Below are 24,028 nucleotides of genomic sequence, written 5' to 3' on the forward strand. Positions count from 1 at the left end.
CTGAGCTAAGCACGCTCAGAAAGGCATTCATCATCCTATTTTTTAATGTGTGTTGATGAGTTTTCCCTACTTGAATAAACGTAAGTTTCCCCGGCAAAAGTCCTTGCTTTCTTTGTTCAAAGAGAGACTACTGCTTTGAAAATCATCTCTGGTGTTCTCCTTACTTGCTGCAAGTAATAAATATTTCTCCACCCTTTTATATCCTGGTTGTGTTTATTGGCTTTTACTCACCACAATATGAATCCATTGCATTCAGTTGCAAAAAGTCCCTGTCCTCTTATTGGTAACATCAGCAGTTGGGAGGATCAAAGAGAGATCTAGAAGGGATGATAAATCCATTTACCCCTCTCTTGTCTTTGTTCCTTTGCTTTAGTTGCTCATCAATGACTGAGAAATTTGGAAGACTCAGACACCAGCAAATAGGCAAATGTCAGAGCAAAGCATGGAGGCAAGTCCTTTCCTTCCTAGGCTCTTTCCTCTCTCCCACTCTCCTCTCAACCTTGACCGTTCTCTTCCTTCTTCCTTCTCTCTCCACCTCCCTCTCTCACCAGGCATTGGCAGAGCAAAAAAGACTGCTGCCAGGAAATTTTTTGCATTCTTGAGCACACCACTTCCCAGCGGACCTTCCTTTGAGTGAAGTCTGAGTTGAGCCAGCTACAGAGCCTCCAGCACCAGGCAGCCTGGCACCAAGAATCCAAAGCTAAAAATGGACCATTCTAACTGTTTCCTCCCAGTGGTACCTGAACGGGGCAGGGGCGGGGGTGTCTCAGACACTCCTTTCCCTACCCTCAGGTTCTGTCACAGAAGCCCTCCTGCTATCAACGCCAAGGATTTTAAGGGACATATGATTTGCAGGACACCAACCATGTGGTGTCCTCAGCACCACTTCCCTCCAAAGCACGGAGCACTAGAGAGAGAGAAGGCAAGAAAGAAACTGTCTCCCAAGTCTCCACTCCCGAGACTCCACTCTGGACAACTACCAAGCACTTACTGGCTGTTGAGGCATCTGGGACACAATGACAGGTCAGAGGTGTTTGTGTGGGGAGCCCCAAGCTGTGGCAACTTCTGTCCTTGGGCCCCATAACTCCCTTTGTGAAAATGAAATTCTCCTTCTGCACAAGAGCTCATCAAAATGTTTCATGCGTTACCACACCTCTCAGTTCTTCTCCCCATAGGTGAAATATCCTAGTTCCTTTGACTATCAGTTTTGTTATTTGATTCGCAGGTACAATACTAACCTGGTCATCCCTCTCTGGATGTGTGTGGAGGTTTTTTGCCAGTGCCCCTCTCGAAAGATGTATACTGTTGTCCCCTGGCATCTGTGGGGATCAGGTCCAGGACCCCCTACAGTTACCAAAATTCATGGATGCCCATCTTTTATATAAAACATAAGTTATGTGAGCCCACTTGTATACTTTATATCCTCTCTAGATTACTTATAATACCTAATTCAATTATGATCCTGTGTAAATAGTTATTATATTGTTTAGAGAATAATGCAAGAAAAAAGCCTGTACATGTTCAGTGCAGACACTTTTTTCTGAATATTTTCAATCCACAGTTTGTTGAATTTGTGAATGTGGATGTGGAATTCGCGGATACAGAGGGCTGACTATACTCAGAATTAAGCCCATATATTATTCATTTTTACCATTCCTTATCACAGCCGATACCAGCAGCCTGCATAATAAGTACCCTATTTATAGAGCATTTTGGCACCCTCAGCTCCTTCTGGACATAATTGTTTTTACACAATTATTTAAATTTGATGTCACATTCACGATTTCTCTCCACATCCTTAACCAGTGGGGCTGTTACTTGTCTTAACACTCTAATATCTCCCTTAATACTTTATATGCATCTATTAAATACTTCTGTTAACATAGTTGATGTTGACATTATCTTCCTGGTAGTTGTGTCCCATTAATGAAGGGCAGTCAGTTTGTAGTTAACAAAACTTTTGAGATCATTTTTCACATTAACTCCCGTTGATGTGTTCAGTGATCACAAATGCTGTGTACATGCAGGGGTTTTTTTAACATAAAGACTGGGTTTTACATGTATCTCTACTCAGTAGTACCTTCTGGGATATCTCTATTTTTGAATCCCAGTTTTGCCTTCCAACACATTTGTTTTCATCCAAACACTACATGATCAGTGTATTTGAAAATCCAGGCTTCTGTGCCTTACTGGAGTTGCTAATAAAAAATATTGACTAGAATGGAGGTGGTGTTTGAATTGTCTCCTAGAGAGATTTGTCTATAAAACAGTAGCCTTGGGCATGCTAGTCTAGGCAGCTATGCATTCATCCAAGCATCATACTAATAAGTTACATTTTCAATCTTGGATACAGGATACCCAAGGACCCTTGCTGAGAGCTTGTTTGTGGGAGCATGGCTGGGGGAGCAAAAGCGTTATTACAGGAAGAACTGAGCTGAGAAAGGTGGCTGAGACATCAGAATGCACACTGGAGAGCTAGTGGCAGTGTTAAGAAAGTGGAGTCAGAACAGGAAACTGAAGTAAAGAGACGGAGACCTAACTCCCTGTGTAAACCAAGGAGATAGGACAAAATCCTCCAGTGCAGGATCTGAAGTCAAACAAAGACTTGCTGCCATGGCAACTTGTTCTATAGAATACACAAAAAATAATGTGAGTCTGTATGGTTGGAAGAGAGGGACAGAAGCCAGAAAAGCCACCAGGGTAGGTCCAGAAGCTATCTAAATGGCTGGGTTTCTGAACAAGCCTCTTTCTTAAGGTGGCTTACTGGGCAGACCCTGTGATGCAGGATCTGACATTGCTGAACTCCACGTCCACAGTTTTCCCCCATGTAGCTGAAAGACAATGTCACAAAAAAGGAAAATCAGAGGCCTTGACATAGCATGTTTCCACAGTGTCTGCACTGGCTCCTAGTCTAAATTCTGCCAAATGACCTGATTTGCCATTTCTTCTAAGGTTTTGCAGAGGACTGACATTGTGGTTGGTTAATGTGGTTCCTAGAAACAAACTTTATGAAAACCCAGAAGATAGTATTGCCTGCAGCTACTTAGTACCTCTTTCTCCATAGGTGTTAAAGATAACCAATAACAGGAGTTTATAGCTCCAATGCCACTTTTGGGGGTTCAGTAACATAATTTATCTGGTCTTAAAAATTGTCCTCACTTCATGCAATTCAGTCTTCTTTCCCATCCCCTTTCTGACCTTTGGATGCCATTTTGGATGTTTATGCTGCAAATTTTCAGCTTGGAGATCCTTGTCCCTGATGAAGTAGGGGAAAAAAAGAGGAAAAGAGCAGTGCTACTCGCCCTGGCATCTGCCAACATTATGTCACCTGCTCCTGGCCTTTATTTCTTCATTGTTTTGGATTTCTGTGTAGCTTCTTAAAAGCTCCTGTTTTTGCCCTTAGCATTTTCCAGGAGTCTCAGCTTGTTCTGGGATTTCACCTTTCTGGCACAATTCCTTTAAGTTTATGTCATTCCTTTGTGTTTGTCTTTGACTATATGCCTGTATTTTTCCCATGAGAATAATTTTATACCACTCATATTTTATTTAGCATCCTTTTCTATCCCTCCTGACTAAGGCATCTTCCCTCCTAGAGTCTGACTATGAGATTTTACCTCTATTTTTCTGTCTTCAGTCCTGAGCCTGCATAAGCCCAGAGTACGCAACAGTGTGCAGGTCTAGAGTTAAGAGAACCATAGCATGGGTTTAAAAAGAAATCACAACCTAACTTCAAGAGGATGTGAGATTAAATCAACAACAACCAAAAAAAAGGGAGAATAAGAATAATGAGAAAAATTAAAGCACTTACAAATTCAAATTTCCCTGTTACATGGGATATTTGTGGAAAATGCAGATTCTTATTTTCACTCTGGACCTCTTGAATCTTTAGGGTAGAAGCCAAAGCATTCAGGTTTAAACAATGTCATCAGCTGTTTCTCAGGTGCACCGTGCTGCATAACCACTTCACTAGAGCCAGAAGAAGGGCAGCAGCTCATGCTGCTGAGATGGACTGGAGAATCAAAGCCCAACCGTGGCTCTACACTTTGCATCACAGTGAAATGAAACACTCTTAATTTCAAAGGAATCTTTCAGCCTGGGTAAGAAAGGAGTTCAATACTGGAAGAAACAAGACATTTACTGAAATATTTAGAGGAAAATTTCTAGACCTCAGTTACAGAACTCAAATTCTTTGTTGACATTAGAATAGTCCTTGGATTATTTATCTTCTTAAATCACCCCATTTAGTGTGAAGAAAACTCAGTACACACACACATATGCTCACATGCTATAATAGATACCAGTAATTTTGGAAACATATTTCAGAGCCAGGCAGGTTTGTATTCAAGTATGTCTGCCTTTTAACAGTCTTTGTTCAGCTTGACTAACTATATATATGAGTTTATTTAACATAAACAACTGTATTTTATCTTATTCAACTAACTTTTTTAACTATATATACGCAAAATCGGAACAATAATACTAACCTTAATATTTGAGAAAATCAAATGAATATTTACATATCTTTCTCTCCCCCACCCCAAGGAAGATATATGCCCAGATACTAACCATTTTCCCCATTTCATGGAGGTTCTTAAGGAAAACATCACATCCCATTTAGTATAATACAAAACTGCTGAAGATAGTCAAAAGCTCCAGGACAAGAAGGACTGATTCTGTCTCCAGTAGCACTCTAATTTAAAGCTTGACTTCAATTAATTATTCACTATCTGTTCACCACCTCTGGCTTTATCATAACTTCTGAATGAACTTTTCTAATAAGGATCTAAAAATTAGAAACTTCTGCTTTGCAGTGTATCCTGGAATTCTTTTCCTGGAAAAAAAATGTACTTGGAACATGAAAGCTATGGAATTTTGAAATTTTTTCCATACAATTTTCTTTCTTTTGTATGATATTTTCATTTTGTAACCTCATTGTGGGCTGTAGTGAAGTATCCTGGAAGACTGTATATCCTTAATTATGGCTCTGTTTTTTAACTATCAATGCTGACTTACTGGCAGTCAAGGTCTCTGTCTACCCACCTATAATTCCATCTCTGAGCTACACTGGCGTCTAGTTTGAATTGAGGGGTCACTGCACCCAAGCTGTAGCAGGTCCTTAATACTTCCCTTAACACTTATTTTCAGGTTGCTAGAAACTTTCTCAGATCTCCTTTGGGGAGTTCTAAGGGATTCAATTAGGGGTTTTGGTTTGTGGCTACATCTTATATTTTTACAATGTATTTACTATCTTGGTCAGTTAGGACTGCTATAACAAATTACCATAGACAGGGAGACTTAAGCAGCAATCATTTATTTCTGATGGTTCTGGAGGCTGGGAAATTCAAAATCAAGATGCCAGTAGATCCAGTGTCTGGAGAGGGGGTACTTCCTGATTTGCAGACAGCTAACTCCACAGGGAGAAACAAAGGATAGCTGGCTCTCTGACTTTCCTATAATGGCATTAATCACATTTATGAGGACGCCACCCTTATGGCCTAATTACCTCGCAAAGACAGGTTTCAATGTATGAATGCTGAGGGTACACAAACAACCAGTCCACAACAGGCTCCTTACATGGTGAACCTCCAAAATAGAATCAGAACATAGCATGCTGCCAAGCCCTCCAGTTTGAGAAACAGACCTGGAGAGTAATTCTTTTAGCTTCTGGATTATTAATTGGGGGAAATTGTTAACTGGAGCACCTCACAGAGAAAGTGTCAAGGTGCTGTCCAAAGGTGGGATATCTTTTCAGACTACAAGCAAGAAATAACATTTTCTTCTAAAGGGAAATCTTAAAACTCCCTCTTATCACTTGCTTGTAGAGAGAAGGTAGCCAGAGGGCTCTGGTATGAAAGCCATTTTCATTAACAGCCAGCCATTGTTATTAACAGGTAAAGGAAATAGCTAACATTTTAAGCACATGGGAGAAGTGCAGAACTTCTGAAAACAGAATTAGTAAGATTCAGAAGGTAACATGCATAAGGAAAGACCATGGCACCAAGTGCCTGGGGACAACAGCCGCAGTACACAGGGGGCCTTGGATCAGAAACTTTCCTCAACCTTGTTTGTTAAGGGCAGCTGATTATTCTTCAGTGAGCAGGAATAGAGACTGATGTCAAAATGTAGTATATTCTTTATAGTTCTTGCAATTAACTGTGTGTCCCAAGTTATATCTAATTCCCATTAATGATTTCAGTCATTTTCCACTAAGATTCTCTTCATTTTCATGAACACTTTTGAATATGTTCAAATAGAGACTCATGGCTAGGTGAAGCCTTCTTATTACAGCTAAGGCTCTGATGTGAAGGACAGTAAGATCCAGGTCATCAACTGAGCCTTCAGACACTCTCACAATTGAGAATGTCCACAGATACACTCAAAATTTTGTCTTCATGTGGCTTAATTCCCAAGATTCCTGGGGCTGAAAGAAAAGAAAAGCAGAATTCCATAAAATCAGTAGGTGCTTCCAGATGTTGCTTTTGGTACACTGGTCCTTCGGGAAACTTTCTGCTTTAATTCTTCTCCTTAAGTCAGGAATTTTATTTTATTTTATTATTTTAAAATATGGAACTCTTCATGAATTTGCATGTCATCCTTGCTTAGGGGCCATGCTAATTTTCTCTGTATCATTCCAATTTTAGTATGTGTGCTGCTGAAGCAAGCACTTAAATCAGGAATTTTAAATAGCAAATAGGAAGGAAGAAAAGAGTATTAGTTAAGGAAGGAGATGATCAAGAAGGCACTAGGGGGCCGGGGATTTAGCTCAGTGGTTCTGTGGCTTACCTCGAAAGCACAAGGACCCAAGTTTGATCCTAGGTACGAAAAAAAAAAAAAAGAAGGCACTAGGTTTTGGAGCTAGCTGCTGTGACAAGTCACAAAATACACAATGGCTCAAACACAATAGAAATCTCCATCTCCCAATCCAAGGTGGATGTTCCTTCTCAGTGGAAGTTGGCCTGTCCCCATCCCCTAACTATCATGCAAGAACTCAGTCTGAGGGGGCTTTGTTATCTTCATCAGATGGTTTCAAAAGTCACCATAAGCATCCCTGTCTCAGGGGAAACAGAATGCAGAGGGTTTATGGAACAAATCTATGGGCCATGCCTGGAAATGGCACCTGTCATTTCTGCTCACATTTCATTGGCTACAACTTAGTCACATGGTATCATCTCACTACGAGGTGGTGACCTTAGCTGTCTGCCCAGGAACATGAGGAAATGGGCTTAATCAGTAGTTAGCAGGCTCTGACACAGAAGTTACATAAACTTTATCAGTCATCCCCTGACACACTTTGGAATACTAATCCTTCATCTCCAGGACCATTACAGAAAATGAAGAAATGGTTGTATTTACAATAACAACATTCACAATGGTAAAATCCCATTTACTGAATTCTTTTTTTCTTTTTTTAAAGGAGGAAAATGTTTATTTTGGCTCACAGTTTCAATCTATGGTCAGTTGGCTTTAAGGCAGAAACATGGCAGAATGGCATGGAAGAGGAAAACTGATCATTTCATGGCCACCAGGAAGCAGACAGAGGGTGAAAAAGCTAGTCAGAGGGAAATGGGTCTAGAACAAGAATATACCCTTCCAGGTCACTCCCCCAGTGACCTGTGTGCTCCAACCAGGCCCCACCACCTAACAGCACCTTCAGCTCTGAATGGATTAATCCACTGATGAGATTAGTTGTCCCATGATCTAACCACTTTCTCAAAACCTCACCTCTAAACACACAAGCCTTTTGGGGAACATTTTTAAAATCAAAACTACAACAGGGACACTCATTCTTTTACTTCAAAATATAAGATCCATACCCTTAGCCAAGCACTTAGTCTAACCAAGATTTAAAGTTGCACGCTGAATCCTAAACAATTTACTTTTTTTACTGAATCCTAAACAATTTATTTTCCTCCTAAACAATTTACTATTTTTTTTTTTTTTTTTGGTACCAGGGATCGAACTTGGGACCTTGCGCTTGCGAGGCAGGCACCCGAACCACTGAGCTAAATCCCCAGCCCTAACAATTTACTTTAAATCATGCATATCATTTGTGTGAAAATTAACACCAAATTTCAAAATGCTTTACACTTCCAATGTAGAAATAGTTTTGCTCCTGAGTTCTGGTCCTGAGGATGATAAATAAATACAATGAGTATGTTCTTTTATTTGAACAGACCAAGCAATGGAGTACTCTTACTCATTTACTGAATTCTTACTGTATTCTGGTACCTATGTTAAGAACACACACTCCCTTATTTACTCTTCATATCAACAGTGATTTTGGAGGCAAAGAAACTGAGGATGAGAGAGGTTAACTCATAGTAACATGGCTGGAATTTCAACCCAGGCTGTCTGCCTGCAATCACATCACAGAAAGACTAAAATGCAGACTGTGATCTGCTCCAAGACAGACTTCTGCTAGTATCAATACCAGGAAAAGAAAGGAATGATCTTCAGATTTTGAAAATTCTCTACTGACTGTACTTGAAATAGAAAAGCAGGAAAGCCTTTGGCCAAGTTTAGAAATCCTCTGAACTCCTTCCATTCTGCCACTGAAGCCTAGCCTGAGCCTTTCTGGTTTATTTTTAGCTCTCACCAGGCACCATTTCCTGGATCAGTGAAGCAGGTTTAAACATCCTCATGAGGTTTTTGGACGTAAGTCCACATTTTTTAACTGAGTGAGAGAGAAATGCAGCTAAATCATGTGGCAAAAATATCAAACAAACAAACAACCAAAAGAAAAGCCCAAAATTAAAGCTGTAAGAGGACATACCTACCAAAGCAGGTTGGGTTTGTTGTGGCTGGTCCTCCTGCAAGATTGAAATCCCCTAAGAAACCTCACTTGTTCCTTGAGTCTGTTGTCCCTGAGTTGAGCCTGGGTCCAGAAGGCCCTGTAATTTATTTAGCGTCCTTTTCCAACTCCATTTGAAACCTAACAAGGACGATGCAAGTCCTCAAACCATGCAGATACTACTATGATTCTTGCAGTTTGACCCTGATTAATGACCTACATAGAATTCAATACCCTAATTGATCACTCCGGCTAAAATCAGAAGATAGAAGTAGAAATATACACAAGAAATCTCAAGTGATTCAGGTAGTGACTCTGCTCACCTGTGAGCACTGGGGTCAGGTGTACCGTGAAGTTTACATTCACTGGGGTCAGTGGTCCTAATCCAAAGCCATTTGTCCTGCTGGAACACCTTGCTCTCTATGGAGACTACTGGGAAAGAACCATCCCCTTTCACCTCTTTTCTTAGTCCTCCAGGTAATGCCTCTGGCTACACGTGTTAACAAGCATCATGATGTGTCTGGAGTTGTGAATGGAATCTTTGCCTCCCAATATGACCACAGAAAGAAAAGAGGTAAAGGCAAACAAACTTACCCTGCTACCTACCATGACAAAAATATCCTTTTCTACCATGCAGCTGTTTCCTCCTGAAGAGAAAGTGAAGTGAAATCATTACTACTATAATATAGTGATCTGTTAACAAAGGTGGGTGGTGGGCACAAGAATGATTACTACCTTTTAGGTGGGATCACTTTGTGATATTTTAACATGTCATGATAACATTAAGGGGAAATAAACTATCCCAGGTTTCTCAGTGGACAGCAGGATGGAAACTGAGGCTGGAGTTCTCTGATAAGCACAAAGAGCTAACTGTCCCAGCTGTTGGATACAGGCCCAATGTTATTTCCCTTTATGTTATTTTATCCTTTCCTCATATTGTCCTATGTGAGCTTTTGTGTGCTCCAATTCATCCTCTCAGTCTGTTCCAATGTAGTTTTAGCAATGAGTATACCCATTTTCATATCAGTCATTTCATAAGTAGTCTAAGAAGGTAATACCTTGGTTACTTGGGCATTTCCTTTCCCTGGTGCTAAATTTTCTTCATGAAGTTCATCCACATCTTTCGCTAGATTTGTTCATAGGTGTTATGGTTTATTTCCAGATGTTCCGCCAAGAGCATCAAGAGCTCAGAGTGGGGCTTTTGGAAAATAATTGGATTACAGGGGAGATACAGATGACTATAGGAGGAGAGTTCTGGTCCAAAAAGACTGGTCCCTAAGGGTCTGATCTGGCAGGGTGTATCTCTTTCCAGGCCCCTTCCTTTTACTCTCAGCTTCCTGGCTGTCATGAGGTGAGCAGCTTTCCTCCCCTCACCAAGGCCCTTCCTCCATGCTGCCAGCCATACATAGACTGAAACTTCTAAAACATGAACCAAAATGAACGGCTCTCCTCTTTTAAGTTACGCCTCGTTTTTTGTCCCAGCAATGAGGAAAGTGACCACCAATACAGTAGGCAATCTTTTCTGTTGGTATCATAAATGATACATCTATAAGAGTGAAAACTGGTAAACAGAAGCGGACCTCTGTATGCAGATCTTGTAAATATGAACTCGCTATACTCTTTTATAGCTATAATAATTTTCTTTGATATTTTTTGTTTACTTTTTATGTGGAAAATTATACCATCTACCAATAATGTCAGTCTTGAAGCCTCTTATTTCTTCCTTCTGCCTTATTGCAGCAACCAGGACCTCTAGAACACATTGACTGAAAGCAACAATACCACAACTGAGGTTCCATGTCATCCCCATGATTTTTTTTTAAAGTACCAGGGATTGAACTCGGGACCTGGAGCTTGCAAGGCAGGTGGCAGCACCACTGAGCTAAATCCCTAGCCCCCTATGATTTTTTAAAAGGTGTAATTTACAGTAAAACTCATCCTTCATAGAGGTATAGATCAGGATGTAGAATAGTCCCATCGGTCCCAAAAGTCCCCTTGAGCCCCTCTATAGTTAACTTACTTTCCCATTCCCCCAGTTCCAGCACTCATTGATCTACTTGTTGCCCTTGAAGTTTTACTGAAATCAATATTTCATTGCTTTTTATAACTGAATAGTATTCCATTTTTAAGGCTGTAATGCAGTTCTTTTTTATCTATTCACCAATTTACAGACATTTGGGTTGTCTCTTGTTTGGGACAATTGTGAAGAAAGCTGCTGTAAGTATTCGTGTACAAAATTTTTGTAGATATATGCCTAAATTTATTTTCAGTAAATACCTAGGAGTAGGATTGCTGAGATGTGCAGTAAGTATATATTTAACTTTGTAAGAAATGGCCAAATTGTTTCCCAGAGTTGTTGTACCAGCAAAGTGGCAATATAGGAAAGTTTCAATTGTTCCACATTCTTGCCAATACTTGGTATTTTCAGGTTTTAAAAAATACCCTCCATTTTTATGGATAAATAGAGGCATTTTCTTATGATTTTAATTTTCATTTCCCTAATGACTAATGCTGTGCATCTCTTCATGGACTTTGCCTCCACCCACTTCTCTTCCTTACTAAAATATCTATTAAGACCTTCTGCCTGTTCTTAAAAATTGAGATTTTTTTTTTCTTATTTAAGAGGTTTCAAAGTTCTTTAGATTTTCTGGATAACAATCCTTCTCATGTTTCTGTTTTTCAAATATCTTCCCTCTGATCTTTGGCTTGTCTTTTCATTTTCTTAATAGTGTCTTTCAAAGAGCAGAAGTTTTCCTTGGAATGAAGTTCATTTTATTGACTTTGTTTTCTATAGTCTGTGCTTTTTGCCTTCATCAAAAAAATCTTTGCCTATTCTAAGTTTCCAAAGAGTTTCTTCTAGAATTTTTAAAGTGTTATGTTTTTGTATTTCACTGTATGGTCTTTGCAATGAATTTTTTTATGTGAGGCAAGCCATAGATGGAGATTCTTATTGTGTATGACCCATTTCTACCCACAGAACACTTCAGGGATTTTTCTACTCCAAAGACCAATTCTCCAACTCTCCAAATACCAACTGGGCATACAACAATTCAACTCAATTAACTACCCAGAGTTGACATCACACCGTATAGATTAAGAGTTCAGTACCATAACTGTTCCCCAGTACATGTGCCAAACACAAGTTCAAGGCCTCTGGTGCTTCTGATCACTCAGTTAAAAATCAAAGGTGCCCACAACTTCATCCTTGAGTTAAATAATTTGCTAGAATGGCTCACAGAACTTAGGAAAACGGCATACTTACCATTGGCTATTTATTATAAAGGATGCGCCTCAGCTAGAGAGATGAGAGGCTGCAGGCAAACAATAGGAAAGGAATGCAGTGCTCCCAGTCCCTCTCCAGGCAGGCCACCCTCCCAGCATCTCCCTGTTGTCACTAATCTGGAAGTTCTCCAAATCCCAGTTTTTAGGGTTCTTATGAAGGTTTATAGGCACAACTGATTAAAGCCATTAATGACCAAATTCATTCTCCGGCCCCCTTTCCTCCCTGGAGATGAGGAGGTGGGAATAAAAATCCCAAACTTCTAATCATGTCTTACCACTTGGTAGTGAGCAGCTTCCATCCTGAAGCTATCTAGGAATCTCCAGCCACTGGCAATCTCATTAGTATACAAAAAAAAAAATTCATCAGTCTGGAAATTCTAAGGGTTTTAGAAGTTCTTGTAATATAATTATTAATTACATGGTATAATTATATCATATAATTATAATTATTAAAAAGTTAGGGACTAAGACCTAATATTATAACAAAATTTGTGCCTATCACCCCATCACTCTGGAAATTACAAGAATTTTAGGAGATTTGAGTCAAGAGCAAGGAACAAAGATCAAATATGTATTTCACAATATTTCACAATATTACAATAGACACCCAATTTTTCCAGCACATTGGTTGAAAAGAATATTTTCCCATTGTATTGCCCTTGCACTCTTGTTAAAAATCAATTTTCACAAGGACCCTAGTTCAATCCCCGGTACCAAACAAACAAACAAACAAAAAATCAATTTTATCACTCTCTCTCTCTCTCTCTCTCTCTCTCTCTCACACACACACACACACACACACACACACACACACACAGAGTTATGATTGGGGCCCAAATGTTCCCCACAGGCTCATTATGCAGACGGCTTAATTACTGATGGGCTTTGGGAAGTGATTGGATAATGTACATTCTAATTTTATCAATTGATCAACCCACTGATGAGATCATAATTTGATGCCATTATTAAGAGGTGATGGAAACAGAAGGTGGTACCTAGTTGAAGGGGCACGACCTTGGGGACTATATGTGATCCCCATCCCCTACTTCTCGAGTTCCTTCCCTTTCTTTCTGCTTCCTAGCTGCCATGAAGCCAGCAGCTTTCTACTCCATGCTTCTGCCAGGGTGTTTATGCCTTGCCACAGGCCTAGAAGCAATGAAATTGAGTGACCATGGACTGCAACCTCTGAAACCATAAGCCAAAATAAATCTTTCCTCCTTTAAGTTGTTTATATCAAGTATTTTGTTACAGTGATGGAAACCTGGCTAGCATACTATTTAGTTTCTTGATCTATATATGTATCTGTTTACCACCACTACACTATCTCAGTTACTATATCATCACGTGAAAACTAGAAAGGAGACACTGTAAGATTTGGTTTTTTTGAAAATTACTTTGGCTATTCTAACTCCTTGCTTCTCTACATAAACTTTAGAATCATACGGATAATTTCCATAAAAATGCCAGCTGAGTTTTCATTGAGGTTGGCCTGAATTTGTAAACTTATCTGGGGAGAATTGACACCTTAATAATATTGACTTTTCTAATCCATGGGCTGGGTATAGCTCCTCATTTATTTAGATCTTCTTTCTTATCTCTCATCATTGTTTTATATTTTTCAGCATACAAATCCAGCTAAGATTTGTAAAATTTATCTTTAACACTTCATGTCTTATATACGATAAACGATTTTATTTTTTAGGTTTCTATTTCCAAATGTTTGTTGCTAGTACATAGAAATACAATTAGTTTTTTATATTGACTTTATATCCTATGATCTTGCTAAATTTATTTATAAGTTCTAATAGCATCTTCATAATGGTTTGGGGGAGTACTGGTATTTTGCACATATATAATCATCTTGTTTTGGAGGAAATATCATTTTATTTCTTTCTTTCCAATCTGTATAGCTTTTATTCCTTTCTCTTGTTTTGTTGCACTGCATAGGACCTCTAAAATGATATGGAATAGAAATAGTAGAAGTGAACATCCTTGTTTTATTCTCAATTTCATTTTTTCTTTTTTCTTCTTCCTTTTCCCCTCCCCTTTTTTCTTATCTCGCATTGTCTACTATACATTTGGGTCCCTATTTACACTTTCAGTTTCTTACACCAGAGAGACAATGCAATAATTACACATGTATGTCCAATTTATTTCACTTAAGAATATAGTTTCAAAGTACATCATTTAGCTATAGATGTCTCAAGTTTGTCCTTCTTTATGGCTGAGTAATATTCCATTGTATAGAAAAACTACATCTAGGGCCCGGGGATTTAGCTCAGTGGTTCTGCCACCTGCCTTGCAAGTGCAAGGTCCCGAGTTCAATCCCTGGTACAAAAGAAAAAAAACTACATTTTTTTAATCCATTCATCAGTTGATGGGGCATTTGGGTTGTTTCTAAGATTTAGCTATTACAAACTGTGTCACTATAAACATGGGTGCACATATATCACTGTGGTATGATGCTTTTAATTCTTTTGGGAAGATACCCAGAATAGGGATAGCTGGGTCAAATGGGAACTCTAACCCCAGTATTTTGACCTCTAACCCACACTGATTTCCACACTGGTTGCACCAGTCTGCACTCCCACCAACAGTGGAGAAGGGTTCCTTTTTCCCCACAGCCTCACCAGCATTTGTTGATGGTTGATTTCTTGATATTAGCCATTCTTTCTGGAGTGAGATGGTATCACAGTGTTGTGTTAATTTGCATCTCTCGAATCTTAGGAGTTTATTCCATCTTTCACCATTAATTATGATAATAGCCATAGATTTTTGCTAAGTGCTATCAATTTGAAGAAGTTATCTCTTATTACCAATTTCTAGGAGTTTTTAACATGAAGAGATAGGTTTTCAAATTTTTTTCAGCACCCATTGAGAGAATACTTTTTTTTAGCCTACTAATAACACAAAATTGATATATTTTTAAATTGTAAACCTTATATTACCAAGATAAACTCCATTTGATAATATATTATCATTTTTATATATTGCTGTACTCAATTTATAAATATCTTATTCAAAATGTTTATGTCTATGTTCATGAGGGATATTGATCTTTAGTTTTCTGTTATAAGACCTATCATTTTGATGTCAAGACACTGCTTGCTTTGTAAAGTAAGTCAAGAAGTGTTCGTTCTTCCATTTTGTAGGAGAGTTTCCTTAAAAATTGGTATTACTTCTTTAAGTACTATATTTGGTAAAATTTACAAGTAAACCTATCTATGTTAGTTGCTACATTAAAAATTACCTCAAAATTTAGTATCTTAAAAACAGCAAACATGTAAGTCCTAGGCAGAGATTAAGCAAGAGAAAGAAATAAAGGGGATCTAGACTGCAAAAGGAAGTCAAACTATCTCTGTTTACAGACAAGATCTAAATACAGGAAAAACCTAAAGACTCCATAAAAAAATTAGAACATTTGATGAAAAAATTCAGTAAAGTAGGACATGAGATCGACCTAAAAAAAAATCAGTGGCATTTCTATATACTAACAACCTAGCCAAAAGAGAAATCAAGAAAGCAATCCCATTCATAATAGTAATGAAAACCAAAACAAAATAAAAATCAAAACAAGCAAACAAAAAACCCTAGGAGTAAAGTTAACATAAGAGATGAAAGAATGCTACAATGAAACCTAGAAAACATTGATGAAGAAAATTGAAGAAGATGCACAAAAAATGGAAAGATATGCCCTGTTCATGCACTGGAAGAACTAATATTGTTAAAATGCTCATGCTACCCAAAGAAATCTATAGATTTAATCCAATCCCTATTAAAATACCAATGACATTCTCCATAGAAATAGAAAAAACAGGGGCCAGGGATTTAGCTCAGTGGTGCCACCACCTGGCTCGCAAGTGCAAGGTCCTGAGTTTGATCCCCAGTACTGCAAAAAAAAAAAAAAGAAAAGAAAAGAAAAGAAAAGAAAACAAAAGAAAATACAATCCTAAAATTCACATGGAACTACAAAATACCCCACCTAGCAAAGTAATTGGGGGGGGGCTGAAGGCATCACACCATCACAATACCATCACAATATCTGGTTTAAAACATACTGCAGAACTACAGTAACTAAAACAGCATGACATTAGCACAAAAACACACAAACATGTGAAACAAAATAGATAACTTGGAAATAAGCTCATGTACTTACAGCCAACTGATTTTTCACAAAGACACCAAGAACATACACTGGAGAAAGGACAATATCTTTAAAAACTAGTCCCAGGAAAACAGGATATCAACATGCAGATGAGTGAAACTAGATGCCTTTCTCACATCATATACAAAAATCAACTCAAGATGTATCAAAGACATAAGCATTAGACCCTATCTCAGTTACTTTTGTCACTGATGAGACAAAACACCCAACACCCAAAGTTAAAAGAGGAAATATTTATTTGGCTCAGTTTGTACAGGTTTCAGTCCACAATTGGCTGGCTGCAAGGCAAGGAGGCATGGCAGACAAATATCACAGAGGAGAAACAGTTCGTGGCAGGCAGAAGATAACAAAGCAACAAGGGATGACCCCAGCACTTTCTATCCCTTCTATCTTTTTTTTTTTTTTTTTGGTACTGGGGATCAAACTCAGGTCCTTGTGCTTGCGCAGCAGGCAGCAAAATCACCGAGCTAAATCCCCGGCCCTATCCCTTCTATCTTATCCAGGCTACTTAGAGTGGGAGCACTCATGCGTTTAATCCTAGTGCCCTAGATCCAAGCGTTGTACCATGAATCAATCCCAGCAACACCCTCTAGATCTAGCCACTCTGAAAAAGCCCCACCTCTGACTGCATGAGGCTTTGGGGGGACATCGAGACACAAGCCAGAATATATCCAAAACTATGAAAATACGAGAAAAGATAGGAGAAATCCTTCAGGACATTGGTCTGGGCCAAGATTTTTTGGATATAACTTTAAAAGAAAACAAAAGAAAAATAACAAATGTGGGCTACATCGAACAAGAAGCGTCTGCACAGCAAAAGAAATAATCAACACAGCAAATAGGTAACCTACAGAGTGGAAGAAAATATTCACAAATTTTGTGATGCCTTCAGCTCCCCACCCCCTTCAGGATTACTTTGCTATTTGATGGCGACTAACAAAGGGTTAATACCCAGAATACACAAGGAACTAAACAACTCATAGCAAAATAACAACAACAATAATAATCCAATTTTAAAATGCACAAAAGAACTGAGCAGACAGCTCCTAAAAGAAGACACACAAATGGCCAACAAACACTGCATATGAAAAAAATGTTCAACATCACTAATCACCAAGGAAATGCAAATCAAAACCACAATGAGACATCACACCATTCCAGTTCTCTTATGTGAGAAACAAAAAGGGTAAAAAAGGACCAAAATGGATGATAGATATTGGGAAGTAGGAAGAAAATGTTCAAATGGGAAGGGGAATGGGGGACAAGGGGAGGAAAGAAAGAAAATAGAAGAACAAAATGGAAACAAGGCTTTTGTAAATGGGGAAGGGAAGAAGAGTTGAAGAGAGGGGAGGGAAATCAGGAAAAAAGAATCAGGATATATTACGTACAGGTACAAATTCCCTATGACCAATGTGATCATTATGTATATAAAACAAATACTAAAATTAATTTTTTAAAATAGAGAAAAGATAGCCAGATGTGGTGGCATACACCTAAAATCCCAGCACCCTGGGAGGCTGAAGCAATAGGATCTCAAGTTTGAGCTAACCCTGGGCAACTTTGCAATTTAGCAAGATCCTATCTCAAAATAAAACACAAAAAAAGACCTGGGGTATAGCTCAGTGCAAAGTCCCTATTCAATACTCAGTACCCCCTCAAAAAAGATAACAAATGCTGGCAAGGATGTGGAAAGGGGGATCTCTTATACACTGTTGGTAGGAATATAAACTATAGTGTCAATACTGTGGAAGACATAATGGAAGTTCCTCAAGATCCTGAAAGTAGGACTACCATATGATCTAGCAATCCCACCACAAGTGCATATCCAAGGAATATGAAATCTGTATGTTGAAAATACATCTGCACTCCTATGTTGGTTGCAGCACTATTCACAATAGCTAAGATATGGGATCAATTTAAGTATCCACCAACAGATGAATAGATAGAGATAATGTGTATATATACACAAATGGATGCTACTTAGCCATTAAAAGAAAGGATTCCTGTCATATATGCAGTATGGATGAGCCTAGAGAATATTATGTTAAGTGAAATACAAGTACAACATGTTCTTCCTTCTATGTGAAAGCTAAAAAAGTTGATGTCATAGAAGTAGAGAGTAGACTAGTGGTAACCAGGGGCTGACAAGAACAAAGGCAATGGAAAGAGGTGATGAATAGGTACAGTAGTAAGAGGAATGACTTTTAATGTTCTAGAGCATAGTAGGGATAACGATGGTTAATAACATTTAATTTTATATTTCAAAATAGCTAGTAGAGAGGAATTTGAATGTTCTCAATGCAAGGAAATGATAAATATGTTAACTACACTGATATCATTATATATTGTTAAAATTATATTATACGATGTATAGAACCATCAAATTTTAGCCCGTCAATATGTACAATTATTGTGTCAATTGAATATTTTTTTAATTAATAAAAATGTAAAAAATTATTATCTCTTAGTTGCTATGGATCACAAATTTGGGAGGGGTTTAATTGAGTGATTCTGACTTAAGATTTCTCATGAGATTGTAGTGAAGCTGTAAGTCAGAACAGCAACCATCTCGAAATTTGACTGGAGTGATAAGATCCCCTTCCAAGATTACCCACATGGCTATTGGCAAGCTTCATTTTCTCAAGCATTGTTGGACTGAGGTCCTCATCTTCTTAGTGTACCACATGGGCCTCCTCCCTGAGGCAGCTCACAACATGGCCGCCTGTTTTGCCTAGAGTGAGTAATGAGAGAGACATCCTGAAATAGAAATCAGGCTTTAAAACCTAATCTCAAAAATGATATCCCACTCCCTCATGTCTGCCATATTCTATTTGTAAGAGATAAGCTAAAATCTATCTCATACTCAAGGAGAGGAAAATATATGATGCTAGGAATACCAGGAGGTTGAGATCATTGTGAGCCAACTTAGAGTATGCCTACCGTGTCATCTGTGCCAAGACTTTTCCTTTCACTTTCCTCCATATATGTAAACTCTTCAGGCTTATCTTTTTATTCTTGAGTGATATTTGGTTGTATATATGTCTTGAAGAATTTGTCTGTTTTTTCTAAGTTATCATATGTTTGGAAGGAAACTGTTCATAAATTTCATTATTATCCTTTAGATGTCACCTGTTGTGGTCTTCCCTCTTTTGTTCCAGAATAATTTGATCTTCTCCTTCTTCTTCTCCTTCTTCTTCTTCTTCTTCTTCTTCTTCTTCTTCTTCTTCTTCTTCTTCTTCTTCTTCTTCTTCTTCTTCTTCTTCTTCTTTGGGGGGGTCACTTTGAATACATATAAAGTCATCCATTTTATTGATGTTTTCAAAGAACCAGTTTTGCATTTTACTGATTTTTCTTTATTGTTTTTCTGCCTTTTAATTTTACTTGTTTCTATTATTACCTGTATTGTTTACTTTATTCTAGATTTGGGTTTCTCTAATTCCTTAAGATGAGACCTTAATTTATGGACTTGATGCCTTTTCTCATTTCTACTATAAGCCTTCGATACTATAAATTTCCTTCTTGTCCCTTGTTTAGCTGTATCTAACAAATGTTGATAAGTTGTTAGCATCAGTCACTTTCCCATTGCTAGCACTGCATACATGATACCTACAACTTAAAGGAGGAAATGGTTTATATGGCTTATGGTTTCGGAGGATTCACTCCATGACTGGCTGGCTCCAATGAAGAAAAAGCATGGTGAAAAGGCATGACAGAGGAAAGCTGCTCACATCGTGATAGCCAGGAAACAGAGAGAGAGAAAGAAGAGAGGAGCTGGTGACAAGAATACACCCTTCCAGGTCACACTCACAGAACCATCACTCTATCCAGGCCCCACCTTCTTCAGTAGACTAATCCACTGATGAGTACTGCACCCCTTGATCCAATCGCCTTCCAAAAGCTTTGCCTCTAAACAAGGTACATTTTAGATCTGAACCACAACAATGTATTTTCATAGTTAGATGTAAATCTGTTATCTTTAAAGTTGTTTTTTATTCATTCCATCTATTCTTTGTTTCCATTTTCCTCTTTTTATGCTTTCTTTCGAATCAGTTGAGTATTTCCTATACTTCCATTTTATTTCCACCATTGACATATTAGTTGTAATCCCTTTTTAAAATTTTTTACTGGATTCCCTATAGTATGCATTTTTATTTGTCACTGTTAACTATCATGCGACACTACTTCCTAATAGATAAAAACTTTACAATAGTGTCCTTCTAATCCCACTCTCCTGGATTTTACTTTTACAGGTATTATAAACTCCTTAATATAATGCTACAAATTTTGCTTTAGTCTGTAATCTTGTAGAACAATAAAAAGTAAGAAAAAAAAGTGTTTTCTTTTGTTTGTTTTTACTATTTGTGAAATTCTTCATTTCTTGTGTGACTCTAGGTTTCTTTCCAGTGTAATATTCCTACTACTTGCAGAATTTCTTTGTAATACAATTCTGTTAGCAATTAATTATTTTAGATTTTCCTTTTCTGAAAAAAGTTTTTACTTTGTGACTTACCTATAGAAAGTATTTTCTCTTAGTATAGAATTCAGGACTAACAATTTTTTTTCAATTATTTAAGATACCACTCTTTTGTTCTGGTCCAATAACTTCCGATGACAAGTCTGCTGTATTTTTCTCATGAGTCCTCTGTGTGTAAAACATATTCATTTTCTGGTTACCTTTAGTATTTTCTCTTTATCTTTGGTTTTCAGCAGTTTGAATGTAACCAATCTAGAGTCTATATCTGTGTGTGTACATATGTACAGTGTTTTTCCTGCCTGGAGTTTTTTGTGCTTCCATTTGTTCTTGTCTAACAGATCTTAGATGAGGAGGGGTGTTTGCTTGTTTTTGATTTTGTTTTCTGTGGTACTGGAGATGGAACCCAGGGTCTTCACACTGAGCTACATCCCTAATCCTTTTTGTTGTTTTATTTTGAAAGAAAGTTGAGCTAAGTCACTAGGTTGCCCAGGCTGGACTTAAACTTGCAATTCTCCTGCCTCAGATTCCCAGATTGCTGTGATTATAGGCCTGTGGCACTATGCCTGGTTGATGTGTTATTTTTTCGCTCTTTGACTTGCATTTCAGTATGCATAGTTCCTATTGGCCTATCTTCATGTTCACTGGGTCTTCCTTCAATTATGTTAATTCTACAAATGAGCCTATAAAAGGAATTCTTCATTTCAGATATTGTATTTTAATTTATTTCTAGCATTTCCATTTGATCTTTCCTTATGGTTTCCTTCTCTTTACTGATATTCCCCATCTGTTCATGCATGTTGCCCATGTTTTCCACTTGATCCTTTAACATATTAGTCATACAGTAGCTATTTTAAAGTTCCTGTGTATTTGTTCCAACATCTGGTCATCTCTCAGTATTTTCCACTAACTTCTTCACCTATTGACAGTCTGTTTTTCTTGCCCTTTTTGTATCTTACAGATTTACTGACTACCAGACATTGTGCATAGAATAGTTAAAACTATGTTATATAATGTTTGTGATGGACAGATTCTAAAATAGTTCACAATTATCCCCACTACCTGGTATTTACACTTCTGTATTATCACCTCTCACTGAAAGTTGACACCTCAGTGACTTGTTTCTAACTAATAGACTATTCTAGCCATGATGGTACATGCCTGTAATCCCAGAACTCAGGAGGCTGAGGCATGTGGATCACCGGGAGTGCAAGGACAGCCTGAGCTACATAGTGAGTTCAAGACCAGCCTGAACTACGTAGTGAGACCCTGTTTAAAAATAAATAAATGAAAAATAAAAAGCATATCAGTGATTGCCTGGGATTGGAGGCCCAAGGCTGAAAGCAATTAAGTGGGATGAAGAAATTACAAAGGACACAAAGAAACTTTGAGGATTTTGATTTATTTGATTTATTCTGCTTTATTTTTATTGTACAAATGGTTTTGCCTGTGTATAAACTTATTATAAGTAATCAAATTATACATTTCAAATCTTTGCAGCTTACTATATTTCAATTATATACCTCAATAAAGACATTTAAAAATTTTAAAAAAGAATATTGCAAAGGTAATGAAATCTCTTTTGCAATTATGTCTGTAACACTTTCCATTTTGCTATTGGATTGTCTTTATTACCTTCTCGGCCTGAATGTTTTGATGAACAAGTGACTATGCAGGGAAGCCCATGTGGTAGGAAACTGAGGGCAGCCTCCAGGCAATAGTCAGTAAGAACACGAGGCCCTCAGTCTAACAGGCCACAAGGAAGTAAATCCTGCCAACAGCCTTGTGATCTTGGAAGTGGTTCCTGCCTCATTTAAGCTTTCAAATGAGACCTCAGCTCTGTTTTACACATTGATTACAGCCTCATAAGAAACCTTGCAGCCCAGGTTCTAATTAGGGATTAGGTCATGCCTGAATTCCTGACCTACAGAGACTGTGAGATAGCTCCTGTTGCTTCAACCATTGTCATGCAGTGATAGAGAAGTGATATGATGTTTATACCTGAAAATGAGCAAGGCTCCTCTTGTGTTAGGTCATCAGTGTAGGGACGTATTAAAGAATATTTTTGCTTGAGTTCTGCTCTCAGAGATTCTGATTTAATTTTTCTGAGCTATGACCCAGATATTAGATGATTCTAATGTGCAACAAGATTCGAGAATCACCACAAGGACAATTTTTCAAGTTTCCTTTCTTTTTCAACTGTCACTTTTTTTGCTCATCTCAGATTTTCTCCTACAAATCACCTTGCTTCAGTAAGGGGAAAGTCACTGGGATTGAATCCAGGGCCTCACACATTCTAGGCAAGCACTGTACCACAGGGGTATGCTGGGAATTGAACTCAGGGCCTAGCTTACGTTAGCAAGAGCTCTACCATTGAGCCACACCCTCACCTCTGTGATTCCTGCTCCCTGACCCAACAGTATCCATTTGGGAAGGTGAGGGTGGTACAGTCTGTTAGAAGGGAGGAAAGCATTAGAAATCTAGGATAATGTCTAAAAATACCATTTTTGGCCCATGAGTGACAATCTTGTCACTAAGAAGTTATAAGAGACCATCAAAAATATTCTAGAGTATGACAAGTAGTAGAGCAAGAAGCCATTAACAGAAGGACACACAATAAATGCTGGGTCTGTATCTTCATCACTCTGCAAATGCTGGATCTAAAATTTTTTGAAGAAATTCGTGTTTTTTCTTCTTCCCTGGTTAAATCATTACATAAAGATTATTACTTCCTCAATGCCTGTATTGAAGGGCATATGTCCTTACATAGTATATACAAGTATCAATTGGTTAAGTTATTTTTAATAGTTAGAATGGCTGATGGCTGATTTGTTCAGACTGATAAAAGTGTTACTGATTTGTCCTTGCAGAATGTCCTGGATGACACAGGACAGAAATCTTCCTAGGGTGATATGATTACATATTATGTTAATGCTTTGGGACCTTGAACCGCCCAAGTCAAAAAGGGCACAATAACCTGACTTGGATGAGCAAACCTTGGCTGGGCTGGAGGCCAGGAGGACAGCCAACAAGGAACCCAGCCCAAGCTTGCATGTGCGAAATTGGACTCCTGCTCTGCCCTGTGGCACCCCACTCTTCTGACTTCCGGCCCCAGAAGAATAGTCAGCCTCTCTACCCATCACAGCACTGCTGATGACAGTGAATGCTCCTTGTCTCCCCGCCCCAACCATAGCACTGGACTGTACTAGGCATTAGGTATTGATTTATTGCTTGTGTGCAGTTAAGAATGGTCTGCAATTTAAACAGCACCTCGCTGTGAGAGTTTTTACCCATTTTTTAACTCTTCTCTTGGACAAAA

The 24,028-nt window shown here is 38.2% G+C and overlaps 1 long non-coding RNA gene and 1 other non-coding gene across 2 annotated transcripts in view; one reads left to right on the forward strand and one right to left on the reverse strand.

Moving 5' to 3' along the window:
* Window positions 1–565: 565 nt before the first annotated feature.
* Window positions 566–24,028, forward strand: part of LOC147820889 (uncharacterized) — a 35,264-nt gene continuing 11,801 nt past the window's right edge. Inside the window, exons 1-2 of the long non-coding RNA XR_015448036.1 lie at window positions 566–1,023; window positions 9,261–9,365. This is a non-coding gene — a long non-coding RNA (uncharacterized LOC147820889). The remainder of the gene's footprint in view (window positions 1,024–9,260; window positions 9,366–24,028) is intronic.
* Window positions 6,559–6,665, reverse strand: LOC147820890 (U6 spliceosomal RNA). The gene has a single exon (XR_015448085.1). It is a non-coding gene; the product is annotated as a U6 spliceosomal RNA (small nuclear RNA).

The sequence above is a fragment of the Heterocephalus glaber genome, unplaced genomic scaffold (assembly GCF_053883595.1).
Source record: "Heterocephalus glaber isolate CG9 unplaced genomic scaffold, H.glaber_assembly_v1.0 deba00001788, whole genome shotgun sequence".
NCBI classification, from domain to species: Eukaryota; Metazoa; Chordata; class Mammalia; order Rodentia; family Bathyergidae; genus Heterocephalus; species Heterocephalus glaber.